The sequence below is a fragment of the Cervus elaphus genome, chromosome 13 (assembly GCF_910594005.1).
Source record: "Cervus elaphus chromosome 13, mCerEla1.1, whole genome shotgun sequence".
Lineage (NCBI taxonomy): Eukaryota > Metazoa > Chordata > Mammalia > Artiodactyla > Cervidae > Cervus > Cervus elaphus.
Window position 1 is genome coordinate 55,021,286 of NC_057827.1, and position 11,759 is coordinate 55,033,044.

The window sequence follows — 11,759 nt, forward strand, 5'->3', positions numbered from 1 at the left end:
GCTACTGTAAAAGAGTGTAGAAATAACTCCAGAAAGAATCAAGAAATGGAGCCAAAGCAAAAACAACACCCAGTTAGGGATATGACAGGTGATAGAAGTAAAGTCTGATACTGCAAAGAGCAATATTGCATAGCAACCTGGACAGTTAGGTCCATGAATCAAGGCAAACTGGAAGTGGCCAAACAGGAGATGGCAAGAGTGAACATCAACATTTTAGGAATCAGTGAACTAAAATGGACTGGAATGTGTGAATTTAATTCAGATGACCAGTATATCTACTACTGTGGGCAAGAATCCCTTAGAAGAAATGGAGAGGCCATCATAGTGAACAAAAGATCCCAAAATGCAGTACTTGGATGTAATCTCAAAAATGACAGGATGACCTCTGCTCGTTTCCAAGGCAAACCATTCAATATCCCAGTAATTCAAGTCTATGCACCAACCAGTAATGCTGAAGAAGCTGAAGTTGAATGGTTCTATGAAGAACGATAAGACCTTCTAGAACTAACACCAAAGAAAGATATTCTCTTCATTATAGGGGACTGGAGTGCAAAAGTAGGAAGTCAAGAGCGACCTGGCATAACAGGCAGATTTGGCCTTGAAGTACAGAATGAAGCAGGGCAAAGGCTAATAGAGTTTTGCCAAGAGAACGCATTGGTCATAGCAAACACCCACTTCCAACAACACAAGAGAAGACTCTACAGGTGCACATCACCAGATGGTCAATACCAAAATCAGATTGATTATAGTCTTTGCAGCCACAGATGGAGAAGCTCTATACAGTCAGCAAAAACAAGACCGGGAACTGACTGTGGCTCAGATCATGAACTCATTATTGCCAAATTCAAAATTAAATTGAAGAAAGTAGAGAAAACCACTAAATCATTCAGATATGACCTAAATCAAATACCTTATGATTGTACAATGGAAGTGACAAGTAGATTCCAGGCTTATATCTGATAGAAAGAGTGCCTGAAGAACTCCAGATAGAAGATTAGGACATTGTACAGGAGGCAATGATCAAGACCATCCCCAAGAAAAAGAATGTAATAAGGCAAAATTTTGTCTGAGGAGGCCTTACAGATAGCTGGGAAAAGAAGAGAAGATAAAGGTAAGGGAGAAAAGGAAAGATATACCCATTTGAATGCAGAGTTCCAAACAATATCAAGGAGAGATAAGAAAGCCTTCCTCAGTGATCAATGCAAAGAATAATAGGAAAATGATAGAATGGAAAAGACTAGAGATCTCTTCAAGAAAATTAGAGATATCAAGGGAACATTTCATGCACGGATGGGCATAATAAAGGACAGAACTGGTATGGACATGACAGAGCAGAAGATATTAAGAGGTGGCAAGAATACACAGGACTATACAAAAGAGATTGTCATGACGCAGATAACCACAATGGTGTGATCACTCACTTAGAGCCAGATCCTGGAATGCAAGGTGAATTGGGCCTTAGGAAGCATCACTACGAACAAAGCTAGTGGAAGTGATGGAATTTCAGTTGAGCTATTTCAAATCCTAAAAGATGATGCTGTGAAAGTGCTATACTCAGTATGCCAGAAAATTTAGAAAACTCAGCCATGGCCACAGGACTGGAAAAGGTCAGTTTTCATTCCAATCCCAAAGAAAGGCAATGCCTAAGAATGTTCAAACTACCGCAAAATTGCACTCATCTCACACGCTAGCAAAATAATGCTCAAAATTCTCCAAGCCAGGCTTCGACAGTACGTGAACCATGAACTTCCAGATGATCAAGCTGCATTTAGAAAAGGCAGAGGAACAAGAGATCAAATTGCCAATATCCGCTGGATCATTGAAACAGCAAGAGAGTTCCAGAAAGATATCTAGTTTTGCTTTATTGACTATGCCAAAGCCTTCGACTGTGAGGATCACAACAAACTGTAGGAAATTCTTCAAGAGATGGGAATACCAGACCACCTGACCTACCTCTTGAGAAATTTGTACTCAGGTCAATAAGCAACAGTTAAAACTGGACGTGGAACAAGAGACAGGTTCCAAATCAGGAAAGGAGTACATCAAGGCTGTATAATGTGACCCTGCTTATTTAACTTATATGCAGAGTACATCATGAGAAATGCCAAGCTGCATGAAGCACAGGCTGGAATCAAGATTGTTGGCTGAAAAATCAATAACCTCAAGTACGCAGATGACACCACCCTTATGGCAGAAAGCAAAGAAGAACTAAAGAGCCTCTTGTTGAAAGTGAAAGAGGAGAGTGAAAATTTTGGCTTAAAACTCAACATTCAGAAAACTAAGATCATGGCATTGGGACCCTTCCATTCATGGCAAATAGATGGGGAAACAGTGGAAACAGTGAGAGACTTTATTTTTTTCACTGTAGATGGTGACTGCAGCCATGAAATTAAAAGATGCTTACTCTTTGAAAGAAAAGCTATGACCAACCTAGACTGCAGATTAAAAAGCAGAGACATTACTTTGCCAACAAGGTATTGTCAAAGCTACGGTTTTTCCAGTAGTCACGTATGGATGTGAGAGTTGGACTATAGAGAAAGCTGAGTGCCTAAGAATTGATGCTTTTGAACTGTGGTGTTGGAGAAGACTCTTAAGAGTCACCTGGACTGTGAGGAGATCCAACCAGTCCATCCTAAAGGAAATCAGTCCTGAATATTCATTGGAAGGACTGATGCTGAAGGTGAAACTCCAGTTATTTGGCCACCTGATGTGAAGAACTGACTCATTGGAATAGACCCTGACGCTGGGAAAGATCGAAGGAGGGAGGGGAAGAGGATGACAGAGGATGAGATGGTTGGACGGAATCACGGATTCAATGGACACGAGTTTGGGTAGGCTCAGGGAGTTGGTGATGGTCAGGGAAGCCTGGCATGCTTCAGTCCATGGGGTCTCAAAGAGTCAGATACAACTGAGTGTCTGAACTGAACTGAACTCGAAAAAGGAACATAATTTTTCTTGGGAATATAAGAGGAATAGGTAGCTTTATATTGTCACCCTGCTTGTTTAACTTCTAAGCAGAGCACATCATGTGAAATGCTGGGCTGAATGAATCACAAGCTGGAAGCTCTTGGGAGAAATATCAAAAACCTCAGATAGCAAATGACACCACTAAATGACCGATAGTGAAGAGGAACTAAAGATCCTCTTTTTGAAGGTGAAAGAGGAGAGTGATAACACTGGCTTGAAACTCAACATTCACAAAACTAAGATCATGGAGTCTAGTCCCATCACTTCATGGCAAATCAAAGGGGAAAAAGTGGAAAAAGCGACCGGTTTTCTTTTCTTGGGCTCCCAAATCACTGAGAATTCTGACTGCAGTCATTAAATTAAAAGACTCTTGCCCCTTGAAAGGAAAACTATGACATAACTAGAGACTGTATTAAAAAGTAGAGACATACTTGCTTACAAAAGTCCATATAGTCAAAGCTATGGTATTTCCATTAGTCATGTACGGATGTGAGAGTTGGACCATAAAGAAGGCTGAAGTGAAAGTGGTACAAGTGTGTGGAACTCAGTGACCCCAAGGACTGTAGCCCCCTGGACTCCTCTGTGGAATTCTCCAGGCAAGAACACTGAAGTGGGTTTCCATTTCCTTCTCCAGGGGATCTTCCCAGCCCAGGGATTGGACCCAAGTCTCTCATGTCTCCTGCATTAGCAGCAGGGTCTTTACCACTAATGCCACCTGGGAAGCCCATGCTGCAGCCCATAGGGTCGCAAACAGTCAGACACGACTTAGTGACTGAACAACAACAGCAATAGCAGAGGTAGTATATAAGCAATATTGTAACCTATTGCAAATGAATGAAGATAAGAGAGAAGAGAAATAAGAACATAAATATCTGACTATGGTCTGACTTTAGCGAGGAATATGTTACTTCAAATACGTTTATCCTTTGAATAACTAATGAAGTATATAATGAAAAGTCTCCCTTCCTAACAGCCAGCCAATCAGTTTCCCTACATGAAGGCCAGGCAAGGTTTATAGCTTTTAGAAAATCTCTACATCTGTACAAAGATAAACACATATATTATATTTTGATTTTCTTATACAAAAGATAGTGTGTTCAACACATTATAGTATGTTTTACAATTTATATCATCTCTTATAAATCACTCTGTATCAATACAGAAACATGATTTTTAATTTAATTTAATTTTTTTAATTTTTAATTTTAAATGATTTCATTATATGGATAAATTATAGTAACTAATTTTCTACTGGTGGCTTTGGTTGATTGTTGTTGTAATTTTAATGTAAATAGAATTAATAGTTATGAGATTATCTTCTACTTACATACCTGGAATCCTATTATTCTCTGCATTTTGAGTGGTAGATTGGTAAGGAGACATTTTTATATTTTAATATTTTGCTTATTTTGGATTATACCTATCCCTAAGTATTGTTATTATAAATGAACATGTTTCCCATTATGTTTTTAAAGTAATTGATTTCTGTAGATGTACTCAGACAATTTAAAACATATTTTCATTAACTACTTTGCTTTATGTGATTTATTTTATGTAATGTAGTAGATTATTTTGGAATTCCAAAGTATACAACTTTCAAACAACATAATATGTGCAAATATTCTTCAAAGAAAGTTGGAAAAGAGATATACTCATCCAGGAATGAGTTCAAGTGTGTGTAAGAACCAAGCATTACATGCAGAATGGCACATCTGGAATAGAGCTTCCACAAAGAAGCTGAACTGACAGATATCCAGACAAACTTGCCTTTGCAGTTTTCAGAAGTACAAAACAAGGACACATTAACATACCCAACTGACTTTTGTGACTTATAAGGCAGTCTTGAAAATGTTTCTACCAATTAGAATAGATTTGTTGGACATATTATTTTGTTGATAATGTCTTTATTTTCATATAATTTTTATATAGGCTATAATAAATAGAATTTTTTATGTATTAGTTATTATACTTTAAAACCAAAAGCTCCTGATGCTGGGAATGATTGACGGCGAGAGAAGGGGACGACAGAGGATGAGATGGTTGGATGGCATCACCAACGCGATGCACATGAGTTTGAGTAATCTCCGGGAGTTGGTGATGGACAGGGATTCTGGAGTACTGCAGTCCATGGGGTCACAAAGAGTTGGACATGACTGAGTGACTGAACTGAACTAAACTGATATCAAGGTAAAGTGAAAGTGAAAGTGAAGTCGCTTAGTCGTGTCCGACTCTTTGCGACCCCGTGGACTGTAGCCCACCAGGCTTCTCTGTCCATGGGATTCTCTAGGCAAGAATACTGGAGTGGGTTGCCATTTCCTTCTCCAGGGTATCTTCCCAACCCAGGGATCGAACCCAGGTCTCCCTCATTGCAGGCAGACGCTTTAACCTCTGAGTCACCAGGGAAGCCCCAAGGTAAGCTATACCAAACAGGAAAATACTATATTTATAAATGTATATTTAGCTGTACTCAAATGGACATTACTATATAAACATATTTCATTTTGAATTGTTGAAGTGATTTAAATAGCTTGGTAATACTGAGTAAAGAAAGATATTTGAAGATTTTTTCATTCTTTTTTTTGTCAGCTCAACAGTTAATTTTTCCAATATTCATAAGAGAAGCTGAAAATTTCAGATGCTTTTCTTGCTTCTTGTGTCTAGAGCATGGTACTTGATCTTACTTTATTTGAGAGGAAAGCATTAAGGGGAAGAATTCACCTGGCATATATGGCAGAAAAAAAGGATACACGCATACTTTGTTTTAACGTGTTTTGCTTTATTGAGCTTTGTAGATATTGCCTTGTTTAAAATTGAAGATTTTTTGGCAGTCTTGTACTGAGAATGTCTGTTAGTATCATTTTTCAAAAGCATTTGCTCAGTTCTTGTTTTTGTGTCATATTTTAGTAATTCTCACCATATTTCAAACTTATTCATTACTATTATATTTTTATGGTAATCTGTATTACTTTGAGGTATCACCTGTGAAAAATACTGTGTGTGTTCTGACTGCTCCACTGACCAGCATTCTCATATCTTTCTCCCTCTCCTCAGACCTATTTCCTGAGACACAACAATGACTTCTATGTGTTCAAATGAAAGAAGAATCAGATGTCTTTCACTTTAAATCAAAAGCTAGAAACGATTAAGCTTAGTTAGGAAGGCATGTCAAAAATCAAGACAGGCCTACAATCAGGCCTCTTGTGCCAAATCTAATAAATAGTATGTGCCGTGTTGTGAATGCCAAGGAACAGCTATTGAAGGATATTACAAGTGCAGCTCCAGTGAACATATGAATGATAGGAAAGCCAAACAGCTTTAATGCTGATAAGGAGGACGGAAGATCAAACCAGCCATATTTCCTCAAGTCAAAACCTAATCTAGGGCAAGGCCCTAACTCTCATCAATTCTAGGAAAGCTGAGAGAGGTGAAAGAGCTGCAGAGAAAAGTTAGAAGTTAGCAGCGGTTGGTTCTTAAGATTTAATGAAAGACGCCACCTCCACAACAAACAAGCAGAAGGTAAAGCAGCAAGTGTTGATGTAGAATCTGCAGCAAGTTATCCACAAGATCTAGCTAAGGTAATCAATCAAAGTGGCTGCACTAAGCAAGAGATTTTCCATGCATATGAAACAGCTTACTATTGACAGAAGATGCCAAGTAGGACTTTCATAGCAGGAGAGGATAAGTCAATGTCTGGCCTCAAAGTTAGGACCTGCTGATTCTCTTGTTAGGGGTTAATGCAGTTTGCAACATGAAGTCTGAAGTCAGCGTTCCATCACCATTCTAAAAATCCTAGGGTCTTAAGAATTGTGCTAAATCTTGTGCTTGTGCACTGTAAATGAGCAGGAAAGCCTTGATGACAGCACATCTGTTTACAGCATGGTTACTGCGTATTTTGAGCCCACTATTTAAACCTACTGCTCAGAAAAAAAAAGAGAAAAGGATTCCTTCCAAATATTACTGCTCACTAACAATGTACTTGGTCACCCAAGAGCTCGGGTGAAGATGTATAATTAGAAGAATGTTTTCATGCCTGCCAACACAACATCCATTCTGCATCCCATAGATCAAAAAGTCATTTACCTAACTTCATAAATTAGCCAGATTCTGTCCTAATTACTTTTGTTAAAAAATGCTAAATAATGAAAATACAAATTAGTATTCTTTCACCTTGGCACTACTGATACGTTGGGCTAGATAATTCCGTATTTGTAGCCAGGGACTGGGTGTCCTTTTCACTGTGGGATGCTTGTAAGCCTTTATCCACCAGTGACAGAATCATATGTGATGATAACCAAAAATATCTCAGGACATTGCCACATGTTTCATCCAAGACAGAATTGCCCACACCTCAATTGAATACAAGAGCTACAAATATATTGATAGATCCTGGGAAGGAAAATTTGATGAAATGATACATACTGTGATATTTTCTAATAAAAAAGATGTATCTTTCAGTAAACAAACATGGAAAGATATTCCCTCATAATGATAAAAGTAACTGAAAATGCTTATAAAATTTTAATATTAAATGTGTATTTTATTAAAAGAAAGGGAGGCACACATTTTATCTCTCAGAATAAAACTAAATCAGGGATTCTCCAGTGAATAGTTCAGAGGGAAATTAAATTTCTTTACAATACATAGTATTATCATTAGTGATGGAACAGTAACATTAGCAATATTGCTGAAAAGATGAAATCAATATTTTGTGCTCTCTGTTTCTCAATTATGTGCTTTTTGCACAAAATAATTTCCAGCTTATTATCAATTACTTATATAATTCTTGTGGATATATAGCATTCATTTATTAATTCTCTATTAGTGATTTAATCATGCCATATATCTGGATGTTTGTGTCACTTTCAATTTTTTCACTATTTTAACAACATAATATGGATAACATCATTCATAGCACTTTTCTGTAATTTTGTATTTGATTTTATTTCCTTACTATAGAATATCTAAAGTAAATTGTCAGATTAAAAAAAATAGAATATTTTTAAGTTCTTAATAGATTTATGGTCAAATGCATTAGTAATATTATTCCAGTTTTAGTATACAAACAATATGTAGGAGCTTCTATTTTACTGTGTTCTTAATATAATTGGATTGATTTCTATTTGCAATTGAATTTTTATAGAAAAAAACTTAATATCAGAATAAAACAGTAAAATCAAATTATGGAGTTCAACAGATTTTTAAAAGATAATGAGATTATTACCTGTGGAATCTCAGCCTTCATTCTATTTGTCCATCTACCAATACCTTTTACATGGATAAATTACATACACAAATATATGTAATATATATCATATATGTATACACATATGCAGTAATTTGAGTAGTTACTTGGTTTGCTCTTAAAGTATTGCACCTTATTTATAAAAGCCTAAGGAAAAAAAAATCAAAACAAGAACATTTGATATTATTAAGAGAGTTGTTGAATAATTCACCATTTTTTCTGTGTAAAGTATGGATATGAAACTATTGCATTTCATTTCAGAGAAAATGCTCGGCAAAAGTTGATAAATTACTCTATGGAAAGGCATGAATATGGTTAATTTACTGTCACTTGGAGCTTTGGTCCTCTGTCATGCAGTTAAACTTATTTTTATCTGTCCACTTAGAAAATTAGTAGACCTCAGTGAGGTGTTCATAAAAATAAAATTTACTTAAGACTGATGAATGGAAAATGAGTTGAATGCAAAATAGGAGGTTACATCTTTCTAGTGACTTAAACATTCATACTCCTTATTGACGATAGCACCCTGCTCTCTAAAATCAGGATTTATTGCAATTATATTAATGATCGGTTGCTTTTTCATACAGGGGTAGACACAGTAATCCTTATGTATTCATGATTCACTTTTTTCTACCTGATATATAGAGCTAAACACTTATTTCTCAATATTGCCACACTGTCACTGATAGTTTTTAAATATCCCTAATTTAACTCAAGCAATAATTTTTCAGATATAGATAATCATTTCTCTTCAAGCATTTTTCATGCTATTTAAAAAGTCCTATTTGTTAAAAATGCCAAATTACAATGTACAATTTCTAGGCGTATTTTAAAGTGTACACATCTGTAGCAAGTGTCAAGTGGCTAAGTTATGAATGCAAGATGTTATGAAAGGTAGTTTATTATTGTTAGAATATGAATATTAGTTTTGGTTATATTAGAGTTAAGGATAGAAAATATCAAGTGAAACTAGCATAAAGAAGTTTTTACTACCTTTATTCTGACACTCATCTATAAACTAGAACATTGAGACCAATATCCAGAGTCTCTTAAGAAGTGATGTCTTTGCCAATGAAAATATTAATAACATTCTTACCAAAATACCTTGAGAACTATGTATGTCAGTCCATCCTAAAATTCAACAGTTACAATCTTTTTTCACACACAGAAAAGAAGATAATTTGAAAATGTCAAACGAGATTTTCTCTAGAGAAGAGAAAAGCCTGGTCATGAAAACCTAGAATTGTTATTGATTCACAATACACACATTTGGTTAAGAGCAGACTTGTGCACACACACACACAAACATACTTACAGAGAATTAAATTCGGTCTCTCAGCTTGATCTCAAATGATATCAGCCAGTTTTTTTTCAGTCTATGTAGGCCTCAATTTCCTACTCAAAAGAATGATGCATGATTGGGTTCATTTGAGGTAATAATCATATTAGGCTAGATATTTTATTTGACAAGTACTCAACATTCCAGAAATATCAGCTGTTATTATTAGTATTATTTTCCCATTAAATATGTGATATGAGGAATACTAATAGAGAGGCAATGATCAAGCTTAGAAATAGTCCAGAACACCTGTTACTGAAACAAAGAAAAGGGAACAACGGCATTCCCTTTGACTCAGAATCATTAATATATTTTTATTACATTTCAACATGGTTCTTTGAAGAACCGTAAATTGGGTTATTTGCTTCAATGTGTAAGATGACATTGTAACAATTCTTTGGAGAGTCAAACCCAAATGGCATCATCAACAGAAAAGGATATCTACTTTTTTTTGGGGGGCGGGCTGTTTTGAAATTTCATAATTCCAGTATTTTTGGTTAAAACAAAAACTGCCTATAACCAATACAATAGCAACAGCAAGAGAAATCCAAACTCCCTCTATAAATGGAGGACATTCATGACTTGAAGTGATGTATGAACATTTGAGGGTCTTCACTTGATTGTATTTCACATCAATCTGCAATAGCATCAGAGGCTCTAATACTTTAAAATACAATTTGCCTACTGACATGGGACTTGGCAACTTCATCAGAGATGTTCCTTCTTGTTTTGGCGGGGGAGGGGGGGGCGGCGGGGGTTTGGTGGTAAAATATGCACGCATGCTCAGTTGTGTCCGACTTTTTGTGACCCCATGGACTGTAGCCTGCCAGGCTTTTCTGTCCTTGGGATTTTCCAGGCAAGAATGCTGAAGTGGATTGCCATTTCCTTCTCCAGAGAGAAGGAAGATTAATTTTAACTATGTTTACATGTACAATTTTGTGGTACTAAATACATTCACATTGTTTTGCAACCATTACTAGTATTCACCAGCAGAATTTTTTCATCTTTCCCAACTAAAACTCTGTATCCATTAACACTAACACCCCTTTCAGCCCTTTCTCTAACCCCTTCCAACCACCATTCTAATTTTCATCTCTAGAAACCTTATATGGGTAATACAATATTTGTCCTTTTGTGGCTAACATTTCACTTAGTGTAACATATTCAGTGTTGCAGTACATATCAAAATTTCCTTTTTAAGGCTAAAGATTTATATATCACGTTTTTCTTATCCATTCATCTTGTTAATAGTCACTTGGGCTGCTGCCAGAATTTGACTACTGTGAATAATGATGCAATGTGCATGAGTGTACAAACCAGTTGAGGTAACTTCCTTTACTGACTATTGCGTATATATCCAGAAGCAAAATGGCCAGATCACATAGAAACGCACTCTTAATTCATCAAATTTATAGTTATTTTGTCAAGTAAATAGAGCATAGAAGATCTCTTATTTTTACTATAGAAACATATATTTTAACTCTAGAGTAGGGGAGATCTTTCCAACAATAGCCCACAAATCAGTAAGCCATTACATATTGAATTTAAAAATATTTCCACATGCACAGAAAATATGATTTGTAAAATGAAAAAATAAATGATTGAATTTAAATAAATATTTGTAACTCATATAACAGCAGGATGTATTCAGAGATTATGAGAAATTGAAAACTCCTTAGAGAAACAACCAATGCACTATGTGTATTCACGGGCCCTATTCACCAAATATTCATTTCCATTTTGGACTCTCATAGGATTGCATGTCCTCAGCCACTTGGATTAAATAACATCACATAATTTATTTTGGACAATAAAATGTATACAGAAATGAAGTGACGTGTGTCACTTCCAAGTTGAAACTTTTAGATCCACCACATCTTCATCCTTCTAATTCAATGGTCATGGAAGTACATTTGAAAATTGAACCTTGGTCAGTCTAATTTCTATAAGATTATGATGAGCAGAGTTTCCAGCCAACTTCTGATGAATATTTGGCACAACCAATAAACAAATCTTTCTTTCTATAGCCTCATGGACTATAAATTAGGGTTTGTTGATGTTTGTTATTAGAGCATGAACTGATCTTTACTAATTGATGCATAGTATCTAACAAAAAAAAGTCAACAGAAGATAAGCACTCCAAAGTATTGTTACTGTTGTTCAGGCGCTAAGTCCTGTCTGACTCTGTGAGATCCCATGACTGCAGCACAC